Source organism: Dama dama, chromosome 4, assembly GCF_033118175.1.
Source record: "Dama dama isolate Ldn47 chromosome 4, ASM3311817v1, whole genome shotgun sequence".
Taxonomy (NCBI): Eukaryota; Metazoa; Chordata; class Mammalia; order Artiodactyla; family Cervidae; genus Dama; species Dama dama.
Genome location: NC_083684.1, coordinates 42,893,131 through 42,906,624, shown reverse-complemented (window position 1 = coordinate 42,906,624; position 13,494 = coordinate 42,893,131). Strand labels below are relative to the sequence as shown.

Below are 13,494 nucleotides of genomic sequence, written 5' to 3'. Positions count from 1 at the left end.
TATAGGAAAGATGTCATGGGTGGGACCCATAGGTGTGTGTGTTTAAACTTTTTCAGATTAACTGTCAACATATCAAATTCAGGGAATAGTACATAAAATTGAAATTGATGACTTCTCTTGAAAAAGTTGAATATTTTGAACCCGGGTGAGCACTTGACTGGAGCTAAGTGGAAGCTGCTTCCCTTAGACGAAGCATGTGTACTATGGGTCACCGACCCCCATTCCCCTAGTCTTCTTACACAACTGCTCTGCAGCAGACATTCCCTCGGCCTGCCCAGCCCCTAGGCATTAAGTTTGTGGCCTCTAGTCAATATCATAGGGGTTGCCTCCATGTGCTGAAATAAGTCTTTCCTTGGGTTCTTTATTAATACACAGTTTCTCCTGTGGTAAAAACTACAGGAAGAACAATCATAAACCCCTGAGACAAGCATAGGCAGGCAGCCTTCCTAACACTTTCTAATAGAAATAAATGTCAGAGGATGTACTTATCCCCGCAAGTCCCATGTACTTGGCTTGCATCGTACCCATTATGCGAGGAGAGAAGGGCTGTCCTAGGCCAGATGCCTGGCTCGGTTATCACAGCCACTCGCCTCCTGTTTGCCTCCTTCCCTCCGCCCTCCTCCTTCATCCACAGCTGCTGGAGACTATGCCCCTGATCCCGTTCCACCCTTGCCTCATACTTTGCCTCAGGGCAAGGTCTGTAGTGTTAAGACTGGCAATGGCCTGAGAGAAGAGGCCGATGAACCCCTGGGGCTGCTATTAGTATCAGACTTTAGACACATTACAAATTAAATAGGCTTTTGTGGGCTGGCTGGGAGACACAACCACCATGTATAAAACTGTTTATAAGGGAAAATTTAACCCAGATTCCAAACAACAGACTTACCAATGAACTTCTGCAATATAGCCTGTTAGTAAATCTGATGCTTCCAAATTCTAGAAGATAATTGGGGCTTCCCATTTGGAACTTCAGCTTTCTTAAGGGAAGTCTGGTGTCTCTATGCTGCTCTATTGAAAAGCAATCATACACATGCGTTTACAGCTCCTAAGAGGACTGCTCAACTCACCAAAGATTAGCTGAGGGTCCACTGTGTGCAAGGAGAAATGGGAGGTACTGAAAACAAAAAAGAATAACATGCTACCTTGTCGAAGTTTACAATGCAGTGTGTGTGAGGGGTTGGAGGTATGGGGTCGGGTGGAAAAGAGGTCAACAGGACAAAGTGAATACTAGGTAATTATGGTTGATGTAAGAGACTACCAAGGAGATTGGAAAATATCAGAACTCGAGATATCTTCATAAAGGAGGTGGTCTGAAATAAAAATGAAAAAATAGATAGTATTTCAAGAGGCCCTTTGTACAAATGATGTGGGAATCCCCAGGCATTCCAGACAGAAGAAACAATACAAAAAGTAGCACGGGAAGGAGAAATTTCTCAGGAAACTGAGGGAGGCCTGGTTGGTGTGGAGCGTGGCCAATACATAAGCGGGAGATCAGGCTGGTGGGTGAGTTGGGGCCATGTCTGAGGAGGCCCACTGAGCTGAGAGCACGACTCAGCCGACTGATAGATGGGCACTGCGAACTGAAACCTAGCACTCATCATCTGCCTCTACAAGGATGAGGCCACTAGCCAGTTGCTAGTGACAAGACCCCCAGGAGTTGATCATGGGCAATGGTCTTTGTAACAGAGAAAGAAGACTCCAGAGATAAGGAAAATCCAAATTAGTCTCCTTACTCCTTTTATTTGAGCCAGTGCTTAATTGCACAAATCCTCCTTCACTAAAATCTTATATATACTGACCTCCCGTTTCCCTCACGCCAACCTCTTTGGAGCAGTTCCTCAGAGCCATCTGAGAATCTCTCTCCCAGGTTATAGTCCTCATTTTGCTTCAAATAAAACTAAACTCACAACTCTGTTTTTTTCAGTTGTGCATTTTTTTTTTTTCTGTTGATAGCATACAAGGCCCAGGCATGACAGATTGGAGAGCAATAAGACCAGATATGGAAAGACTCTTTGAAAAGTTACTGCAATTAGCAAAATGTATTGAGTAGCTTTACTGGGGGGAGGGAAAGTATCAATGGGAATGGCAAAAAAAAAATTACATTTTGGGAAATCTCAACAACTCCTTTAGATACTAATAATGATGATGCTACTCCCTATGTCATATATATATATAAAACAATATTAATCTGATATAATCACTAATCTCATTCATTCATTCACTGAACAAGTATTTGAGTATTGAGGGCATGTTATACATTTGATTCATGCACAAGTAACTAGACCAAAGTCAAATATCCAAAAGATAGAGAACAACCATTCTAGGATGATTTGCCCATATTAAATGCTCTGTATATCATTAATGTTTCTCAGACTGTATTCATTTGATAATTACACAAAAGATGATATAAGAAAGAAAAAAATATTCAAAAGTCTACTGTTTCGTGGCTCCTTTAGTAAGTCCCAACACTCATTCAAAATATGAAAGGCTCTGATAAGTCCCGTAGTTCAAAACAAAAAACAAACTCCTTAAACTTTACAGTTCAAAATTTGACCACCGAATCTTTTCATTGAGTAATATCTTTTAACTCTCCCAAAATGCATTTTGATAAGAATTGTTACAAAGTATTATATAGATATAACCCTTATGTGTAATTATTCCTATAAGATCACCTCCCACCTACAATCATCACCTCAGAGGTAAATGAAAGGGAGCATAGCTCAGGATGCAACTCACACCAAGATATTTTCTATAATCAACCATTTATTCATGTGTCAGGGGTTCACTAAGCACCAACCACATGCCAGGAACCATGCCTGGCATTTGAGATACAGCAGTGACTAACAGTTACATGTCCCTGTCTGTAAGAGAGTAAACTCACAGTTTAATCAATAACACAGAAACTTCATGGTAATGGGTGACAAACTGGCTCCTCATTCTCCCACTTCTCTTTCCCTGTAACCTTTCAAATTATATTTACCAAAAGCAACTGTATAGTGAAATTTCAAAAATTGGAATTAAGAGATACGATCTCAAACCAATGCACTCCTGTATTTGCCAGCATATCTGACAAGAGACTAGTTGGGAAAAGGAATTTAACAAACACTGGCTCAAATTAAAGGAGTAGGGGGCTAATTTGAATTTTCCTTATCTCGGGAGTCTTCTCTCTCTGCTGCCCATGATCAACTCCTGGGGGTCTTGTCCCAGCCAGCTTTCACAGTTAACTCTAGGAGCCAACCCTCCCTTTTATAGTCACAAATGTTTCTCCCTCAGCCTTTTTATTTTTAACCAATGTCTGATATATCTAAAAGACAGGCAAAATAAACTGCAATCTCTAACTGTATACTTAGAATATCAGTACAAATTGGTTATGGGTTGGAAATCAGAGAAACAGACTTTGCTAATAAGAGATTAGGAGTTTTTTTTTTTTTTTAGTTTTGAGGTCTGGATGTTTTGTGAGCTTTACAGAGAGGATAAGAGTAAAACTTTAGCTCTTAAACTATCCAGTTAAAAACTATATTTTACATCCAGTGTAATTCTGCAACCATTAAGCATTAAATGGATATTAAGCCTGATGCAAAGTAATGAAACCAAGAATGGAAACACACACTATGGATTCTTCAGTCTGGGGAGAAAGGGCTGATTCATCTGTTTCAAGGGCCGGCAGAGATAAAAGACCTCATCCCGAATGGGGCTGCCTCCTTCCCAAACCTTAGTATTCCCCTCCAATATGTTTCTCGGTGTGGAAAGTATTATTAATGTCAGTATCACCAGTGCTTGTAAAAGATTCATGGGCCATTTCCTCCCCTTCTCCTTGAATTTCCCTGTCTGTGGCTATTGCCACCCTAAACTCACCTCACTATTGAGTTGTTTGGTGATACCAGCTGCAGATGCTATCACAACCCACTTCCTGTCACAGAATCGTAGCATGTGAAAGCTGGAAGGGGCTTAGAGATGTCATTCTGAGAAGAGAAAACTGAAGCTCAAAGAAAGAACAGTGACTTGTGTGAAGTAACACGGTAAGCCTGGACCAGAACCTTTCTGGGTTCTTTTATCCCTTTTTGTCATTTTTTCCTTCTTTCTTTCCATTAAAAAAACAAACAAACAAAACAAAACAAAACAATATATATATATATATATATATATATATATATATATATAGAGAGAGAGAGAGAGAGAGAGAGAGAGAGAGTGCTATTTAAGGATCAGAGCATGAGGCCAGGCAAAATCCTACAAGGTGAGAACACAAATTCTGTGGAGAGTCACACAGAAGGTCTTGGGAGTTCAGATTAATACATATAGAAGGATTGAGAGAAGTAGAAATTGCCATTAGGACACCATAGTGATCACTGTTGCAGGCCAGGGCCACAGATGTTGAACTAGTGGGCAAAGGTGTGAAGAGAATCAAGATATTTGTATAGTATCAGGGCACTTCCTCTAAGATATTTATTAATTACAAAGGGAAAAATAGTAACTCTGTGGTAGGAAAACTCGGTGAACACCATCTTAACAAAGCAATTGAAGTTAATAATAAGACATATGAGCACTGTGACACACTGGGGCCCCCGGTGTCAGCCATGGAGTACCTTAGGCAAAACATATAGTCCCATTCTGATCATGAGAAAGCATCAGACTCACAGTAATAGAGGGACATTCTGTGAAGTAACTGGCCAGTACTTTACAAAAGGGTCAAAGTCATGAAAGACAAGGGACGACTGAGGGACTGGCACAGGTTGGAAGAAACAAAGGAGACATGACTAGTGAAGGCCATGTGGGATCCTGGACCAGGAAAAGAACATCAGGGGGAAAATGGGTGACTACCAGGAAAGACTAGTTTAGTTAACAATACTGTACTGATATTAACTTCTTAGTTGTCATAACTGTACCATGGTTATATATGATGTTAACATGAGGAGATGAGTGAAGAGTATATGAAAACTCAGAACTATCTTTGGAGCTTTTCTATTAAATCTAAAAGAAATAAAAAAGTATTTTTTTAAGGAGAGATAAGAAAAGACTGGGGCAGGTGAGGAGAGGAAAGGGAGTGGGTAATGGGATAGAGATGTAGCACAGCAGTTGACCATTTCTTCTAGAACCTTCTACAACCTGAGGCCGCTGAGAATGTGTCATTTCCTTCTTGGGTTATCATGAACTTGTATGCTATTATAGCCATAACATATACAAGTTAAACTTCTGAGAACAGGCCCCTGGGTGTGGAAGGGATTAGAGAAGATTCTGAAATCCTCATCAGCTGCAGCTGGTGGCCAGCCAAACAGGGGGATGTTAAGTGCCTTTAGTGATGGCTAGGGTCTGAGACCAGCTACCCTAAAGACTGTACTCTCCCCCCCGCCCCTGAGGCTCATTGGGCTTAGTCACCTGAAAAGGGGAATCCTATTATCACAGGACAGCAGAGGAAGGGAGCATCCAGCCAAGAGTCGGGGTAAGGGAGAGGCCATCTTTGTCCTGAGCATTTAACATATGAGGTGTATGTGTTAATGACGATGAAATGTGTTCTTGGAAATGTCCCCTTCATTTGTAGATATATCACTGCTTGGCACATGTATGAGAAAGAGACATGCCAGATACCAAAGAAAATAGCTTAGTCCTGCATCCTGCTATATTTACAAAGCTCAGTGTATGTTAGTGATAAATTAGCAGAAGGGGTGGGAATGTGGTTTTGTTGGTATTTCCAAATGCAAAACAGGTCTCTCTTCTCCTCTGTTAGGTTGTTGCTGTTTGCGAACAGAATAAAAATACCCCCATTCAAGACAAGTTGCCAGAAACTTGCTTAGCAAAACACTTCAGTCCCTTTGTATAGAAAGTTAGCCTTTCTTCCAGTGTGTGCTTTCTGTGTTCTCCCTGATTCCCGTGGTAATAACAACTACATTTGCCTCCAGATCCATGGATGTGGTGGAGAAAACCACCTCCCGATTCCAGATCCCAAAATCTCATGGAAGATTAACATGAACGTCAAACTGACGTTACCAATTTAAGGGATTTAAACACTTAGCTTTAGAGTAAACAAAACCCAGTGGCAAGGTTTGGACAACTTTAAGCATTCAACAATACAACCCAGATGTTGGGGTTGTACAATACAACATGTAGACCTCATAAATATATGCTTTCCATTGCATTCTTCATGAGAAAAATCTATGTGGGACAGACTGGCTAATGAAAGAAGGCAGAACTGATAATTATTGAATGGCTTTTATGGGGCAGATTCCATGGCAGGTGCTTCACATAAACAGCCTCATTTAAGATTTGCAATAAGTTAACTATTATTATTTCCATCTAGAAAGAGGGACATGAGATTCAGAAGTCTACAGTTTGCCTGGGTAACCCAACTGGTGAGTGGCAAAGTCAGGATTTCACCTGTGTGGCTGTGTCTTTAAAACCTTTGCTATTTCCAGAAGTCAGTGCCAACTACCAATGACACTCCTTTGTTTAAAACCCCCCAATTTCTCACATTGCCACTCGACGTTTTACTAACTTTTGAGGACAGTGGTGGCACCTGTCCACCTTACTGGCCCTGTATTCTGCCAAATAAAGCTAAAAGCAAGTTACCCAAGGCTGAGGCATTCTCACAAAGACATGTTTTCCTGAGCCTCCTACACCTCCTACACCTGTCAGTATCTACTCTCTGCTGTGTGGTTCTTCATTCCTGGGTCTGCCAGCTGCTCCGTGCCCATGAAGGCATTGATATCCTCTATCCACTGAAACTCTATGCTCGGGTCTTAATATCTGCTTGCCAAATGGATGAGTGAATGGATAGATGAGAAAGAACAGGATATTTCAAATAAATATTTTTCAAACTGTGTAACGTCCTATATAAGCGCTAGAAATGTTGCAATGTTCTTTGTGAATGTTTCACTAAAGCAGTAGTCCTAAAGATATATATTAGGTAATATCCAATTGTTTTATTTCAGTGGTTCTCAACTGGGGTGATTTTGGTCGCCCGACCCAAGTGACACTGAACAATGTTTGGAAACATTTTGATTATCGCAGCTGGGGGCAGATGGGTACTGCTGGCATCCAGTGGGATTCAAAGGGCACTGCTAATCATCCGACAGTGCATGGACAGTCTCCCCACCCCTAATAAAGATGTCAGTAGTGCCTAAGGTTGAGAAACCTTGTTTTATTTTACTTAATTGCATGTACGTGAAAACAGTCAAACTATGGCTTATTTGTTTTGTTCTATTTCATTACAGATTTATGGCTAGCCAGACTGACTTTCATTGCCTCGATTTGTCTGAATCCCCAGGGGATGTTGAAATTTTCCTGGGGGTATGCTTCAGGAATGGCTAGAGGCAACTGTGGTTGCCTTCATACTTTTGCTCTGTGGCAGTGTTTTTCCACATTCGTTGACTATCAACTGGTCGTTGTCTAAACTCAAACTACATAATGAATCCAGCGTATAAATTATTTATCCAGATTTAATTCCAGAGACTGTTATCTTTGTATTTTCTCCACTGCCAGATAATCTTGCTCACTGCATTGGAATTTTGGTCATGCCCATTCTCCTTCTGCACTAAATTATCTCTATAACGTAGTATAAACAGAACAAGCTTGTGTGTGATATGCTTAACTGTTAATTTACCTAATTAAGCTAATTCAATTAAATCATTTACATCTTTTTGGTATCACGCCAGTTGATACCACTGCAGAAGTGGGATGTTTCAGAAGATGATTGTTCAGCAAATGAATGGAAAAAATAATGGAACACAAGATGAAACAACAGTACGAATCTCCCAGCTTGAACATTAAATGATACTAAAAAAAAAAAAGGTTGCTTTCACAGGCCCTGTGATTAGCTGTTTTTCTTAAATCAATTTTCTCTAGAAATTGGTATTTTAACATAGTGATCATAATTTATTGCGTAGGAGATATTTTAAACACTATTTATATGTACACGTATTTGGTGTGTTTAAGTAACGTGTGTTCGTTCCCACATTAGGGTGAGATTAGTAAAATGTTTTGTGGTGTTAGCAAGACATGAACTGAGCAGATTCTTTTGGAAAAAACCTACAAAATAATTTTGCTAAATTACATAAATATCTTTAGGATGCATACATATTTCATTTAAAGTCATCATCCAAACATTGCTGTTGTAGTGATAAATGAGGAAAAGTAAATGTTAAAAACCTTTTATGCCAATAAAAATCAACAGGGGAAAAAAGACAAGAAATTCTAGGCAGGAGATTCCAAATAAATTGTCATCTTTATTGAACTACCATAAACCCCCCCTCCCTCTGGGCTTGACTGATACAGAATATGCATTTGGATGGGACTCTGGATGCCCCAGGTTTGCTTTTAGATGGGTCACCATTATGTCCATGGCCTCAGCTTGGCAGGGGAAGGACGCTGGGCAGGATCTGAGCTTCTCCCAGGAGCATACACCTAAGGTGAGACTTGAGGCAATGTTTTGCCTCAACCTCTTCCAGGTAAGTAAAGCTGTATATTTGGTAGAACTTTAGAAAAGTCACAAATGAAACCAACCCAGATTCCTTCAACTGGAATAATCCCCTGAGTTCTCCAGGAAAACCAGTGAGATCTCCGTACTAATCACGGTTATGCAGTAAGACCCACCACTTGCCTGTGGTTTCCTTGTCAGAAAAGTATGTTTCTTCCTCTGTACTGCAGAGACAGATAGGAAATTTATTTGTTTCCTAGAAATCCTTGCTTTCACTTATTTCTACTTCAAACCCAAAGATGTATTTGTTCTCCACTTAGGAAGCACAAGGACATAATTTATGGAACTAAAACAATGGTTTAAGAAGATGGCTTTCTTTTTCTATTGGGGAGAAGAGTTCTGCAGAGGTTTTCCTCTGCTTGACCCTTGAATGAGGCCATTTGTCTTTACAAACAGCAATGACTTCAGTGTACCATATACTTTCTGACAATGGAATTTTGGAGGCTGGCAACCAGATTTCTGATGTTAACCTTCTCCTCACTGGTCACGCAAAGCTCTCTCCTTTAGTAAAATACCAGTTCCCTGAAAGCAGGGGTCACACTGATCCTTCTCACTGCCTTGGTGCAGTTGGTGCCAGTTGGCACAGAGAAAACACAGGAATTACTTATTTCATAGTTACCAAAGAGTAAAGAGAACATTTCCCAATTCAAATTTATATTTCCACCCAAAGCAACTTTCCTTTTGAACTTCACAGTAGGTCTGTGGTGCTGTGAACGTTCCAGGAACTAGGCTTAGTTAGGTCTGAATGAATCAAATTGCCAAAGCACATCCACATTGCCTACCTAATACTCTCTAGTCCATCCTTCTCATTTTTCTCTGCTTCTTAGTACTCAGGCTCCTAACTCCCTCTACCTTCCCCATGGTTCCCAATCACCAATGAATACTAGGGATAGAAGGAAAACTGCAAAAACTGACATTCCTCTTTTAACAGTTTGTCAGGGCTGCTGCAGCAAAGCTACATAGACTAGGTGGCTTAAACAACAGAAATGTTCTCCTCGTTTTGGAGCATAGAAGTTCAAGATCAACATATTAGAAGGGTTAGTTTCTCCTAAGGCCTCTCCCCGGCTTGTAAATGTCTTCTCCCTGTGTCATCTTGTGGTCTCCCTTCTGTGTGTAAGCCTGTGTCCTAACCTCCTCTGACCAGTCTAGGCTGTCTTGGACATCTCATCTATTGGTCAGGGATTGGTTAGGTGTGGTCACATGACCCAAATCTGACCTAAGTGAGAGGAAAAAACTTCTGCTGGGGACATCCATGAAAAGGTTTGCTAATGAGACCTTAAGATTGATGCTTCTTATTTATTTTTTTTTTTTTAAACCTCTGGACCACATTGGGTCTTACTGTGTTCAGATGGCAACCCTCAAGGGGACCTGAAGTAAGGGCAGGCTAACCTAGGGGATAGCATTATTCAGGAGAGACTGAAAAATTTTTGAACCATCAATGACATCTTTGAACCATGGACTCCACTTATCAGAGAGTCTTTTCTATTGCTAAACTTGTTGTGAGGTGAGATGACACTTTTTATTATTGAAGCCAATGAGACATATATTTTTTTTTTTACTACTTTCATCCAAATACATCTCAACTAACAGAATGGCTTCAGGCCACTCATTAGTCATTGGGTGCCTCAGTTTCCTCATTTGCTAATAGAGATAATTGTGCTTATCCCCCTGAATTACTGAATAACTTGAATGAGGTCAGTCACATAAAGCACACAACACTGCTTCTCACATAGAAGATGCTCAACAAATCCCTTCCCTCTCTAGGGGCCTCTGGTACCTTAGAAATTGTTCTTGTATTTCCCACAGGCATGCTCACAAGTAGAGCAACCCAACAATCCAAGCTGTCAATATTTTTGTACACAAAATTACCATCAAACTCTCCAAGGCAGTTTGCTATTTCAAGGAACTCTGCGATCAGCTTGTCTATCAAGTAAGTGTGAACTACTCACCAAGTCAGTCTATCTTTGTTCCTTTGGCCAAAAAATGTATATAATTCTTTAAGAATCTCCCTTTTCTGAAATTGTTTCACTGGGCTGGACTTCCTTATCTGGAGCTTTCTTAACCAGGACACATGGATGGTAGTCTCATAATGGGGGCTTCAAGACGGCGTCCTGCCGTCTGCACCCACTCTAGTCCCTGGTTCCTCCCCCCGCCCTGTCCCTCTTCCTGCCCTGCCTGCCCACCCCACAGCACCCGGCACAGTGCTTCCCAGCACCAACATCAAGTGCTTACTGAACAAATGCTTGGCTGCAGAGACCATCGTAACAGCAGCTAAGGAGGGACTGGTGGGGGGAGAAGGGACAGGGAGAAGCGAGGAAACGTACCTCTGAGAACTGCATCATGGGACACCTGTCCTTGTGCTCAGTGCTGGCCCAGACTGCAGCTCAGGGTGTGAGCCCATGCCGGGGCCCCAGAAGGTCCAGCCTGGATGGAATGTTTATACATAAATATACATGGACCTGACACACCGAGCAATTTACTGACTGCTTGATCTGTGCCAGGCACGATGCCCCACGTTTTATGATGTCATAGAATCACCACCATTCTAAGGGTATGAAGCCCGTTTTATAGATGGAGACATTGAGGATGCAAAAGATAAAGTGACTTGCCCAAGGTCCTACAGCGGATGAGTAGAAAAGTCAAAACCTAAACCACAGCCTATGTTTTTATGACCAGTAGTCAAAGAGTTTGGTCAGGATATGCTGGAGGGCCCAACAGTGTGACAGAATTATTGGTAGATACCCTCTGTGGGTAATACAGCAAAAGCAGCACTAGAGGAAGTGGTATCATCATCACTCCCAGCATGGCCCCGAGCAAATCACAGGGACCTTGGCTCAGTTTACCAATCTGAAAAACTAGCACGTGACTATTAGTTGTGTCTTTTGAAATCAATGCAAAAACCCGGTGGACAAAAAGCTATCCAAGTATTTTCAACAGCATCAACAGTCTCTAGTGCCAGATTAAGGAACCACATCTTGCTCATTCTTGGCACATAGTAGGTGCTCAATAAATGTTTGAGAAATCAAGCCAAGCAAAACAGAACCTACTTCTTTACCTTTTAAGAAAATGTTTCTGCATCTCATGTGTCAACTGAGTCATCTCTTTTTTTTTTCACTTTTTCTTTTTTTTTCCTTTCGTTTCCCTTCCCCTCCTTGATTCCAACCAGCCCACAGCATTCACCCTTGGGCCTTAGCTGGCCACACCTCAGTGGGTACCAATGGGCTAGTCCCAGCTGGTGTGCACTGGGTTGCTCACAAGCTCTGGGCGGCCTGGCTGTAATGACCAGAGGTCGGCTGGTGACAAACGGGCTCGCTGTGCCTGTGACTGGGTGGGGCCAATTAATCACTTGGAGGCCATCTTTCTGCATATGTATGGCCCAGAGCGCATCCCACCCTCCTTCCCCGCCCCATGCCTTCCATTAGAAGGAAGGAACCCCCCCCAAAAAGAAGGAAGGAACCCAAAGTTTCGGGAGAGGATATTTTTTTTTTTGCAAACTATAGAAACATGGAGCCCAAGTGAGATAGAGTTTGAGATTGACAGAGAGAGGAACCCAGGAGAGAAAAAGAAAAATCAAAAACTAAAATCTAGTGTGAAGGGTGATAAATGGCCTTGGCCATATGGTGATTGTCCTGCCTGGCTTTGGAAGTCCCATTAAGGCGGACTAGTAAAGAATTTAGGTAAGAATTATGAAAACCATTCTTAGAGACAGAGTTTGAATAGACTTCTTTAACCTGAAGCTTCCATGAATGCTCAAGGTTTGTGTTTGTGTGTGTGTGTGTGTGTGTGTGTGTGTGTGTGTGTGTGTATGTGTAAGAGTGAGAGTCATTCATGGGCACCTATATTTATGAAGAAATATGTGTGTGGGGGATGTTTGCAGGAAAAAAATATATGACTCTGCTGCACGAGCTGCATACAAACCAACAAACTCTCAGGAGACACTCATTATATCTGTCTTTATCACAAACGTAAATGTGAGGAAAGAGGTCACAGAGCACTCAACAGACACACCTTGAAGATTCTCTCTGTATCCTCAAAAAGCACCAGAATCTGCTGCAAGTGAAATCTCAGCAAAATCCAAGGCAGCGCCTTTCTCTTCCCCACGTCCTGCCCACATGCATAAAGATGTCAGCGTGTTGATTATTCTGATTAGACTTTTAGTGTAATTTACGGGGTCTAGCCATTGTGCCTGGGTGTCTGGCCTGCACTCGCTGCCCTGACGATGCCATTTTTAAAATGTCAGCCTGGCCATGATTCATGGCTGATGCTAGTGACATTGTTGCTGACCTGAAAGAGTTAGGCAGCAGTATTTAATTAAAGAAAGAAAGAGCAAAAAAAAGAACCAGCCTAAGGAAAGTTGAGGGCAAAAATCTAAAAGAACCAAATTCATCTCTGGGAAGATCAACATCTCAAAACAGGGAAGAGACACTGAGAGTCCAGAGAATTTTCATTTATCCATGGCTCTGCTTGTCCACCTGTCATTCAAAGGGGGGTGAGGTCATCCTTAATGAGGGAGGCAACCATCTAGACCCCACTCACCATCATTCCATCGACTCCTATTCTGCATTTCTTCCGGTATTCCCTGGAAGGTGGGCCATCATTGTTAGCCCTTGTCCTACAGCAATCAGCCTGCCTGCTGTCCAGTCTGCTGTCTAGTCTGCTGGCTGCAGAGGCACCTCAGCTCCAGCTCCCTGCTCTTCCCAGCTTGCAAAAGGCCATGCTCGGGTCTGAGCTCCTAGGCCCAAGATGCTAGGCAAACTTCAGGGTGAAACAGATGCTGTGGAACCTGTGTGCTCTTGGTGGGGACACAGATCCAGCATGCCCCGACCCCACAACCGGAGCCACACACTAGCACGGGGAAAGAAGACCTCCCCAGGCTTTGTGTAGTAGTTTAAGTAGGAGAACAATTATGCCTTCACACACACATTCACACATACATAGACACACACATCCACATGCCTTAGCTGGCAAGTCTAATGAGCCAGTCCCATTTCCAGAAGTGGAAAGACAGGATTTCACATTAATGG

At 42.0% G+C, this 13,494-nt stretch overlaps 1 long non-coding RNA gene across 2 annotated transcripts in view; it reads right to left on the bottom strand.

Annotated features, from left to right (window-relative positions):
- Nucleotides 1–13,494, bottom strand: part of LOC133050711 (uncharacterized) — a 568,279-nt gene that overhangs the window by 136,058 nt on the left and 418,727 nt on the right. The window lies entirely within an intron of this gene.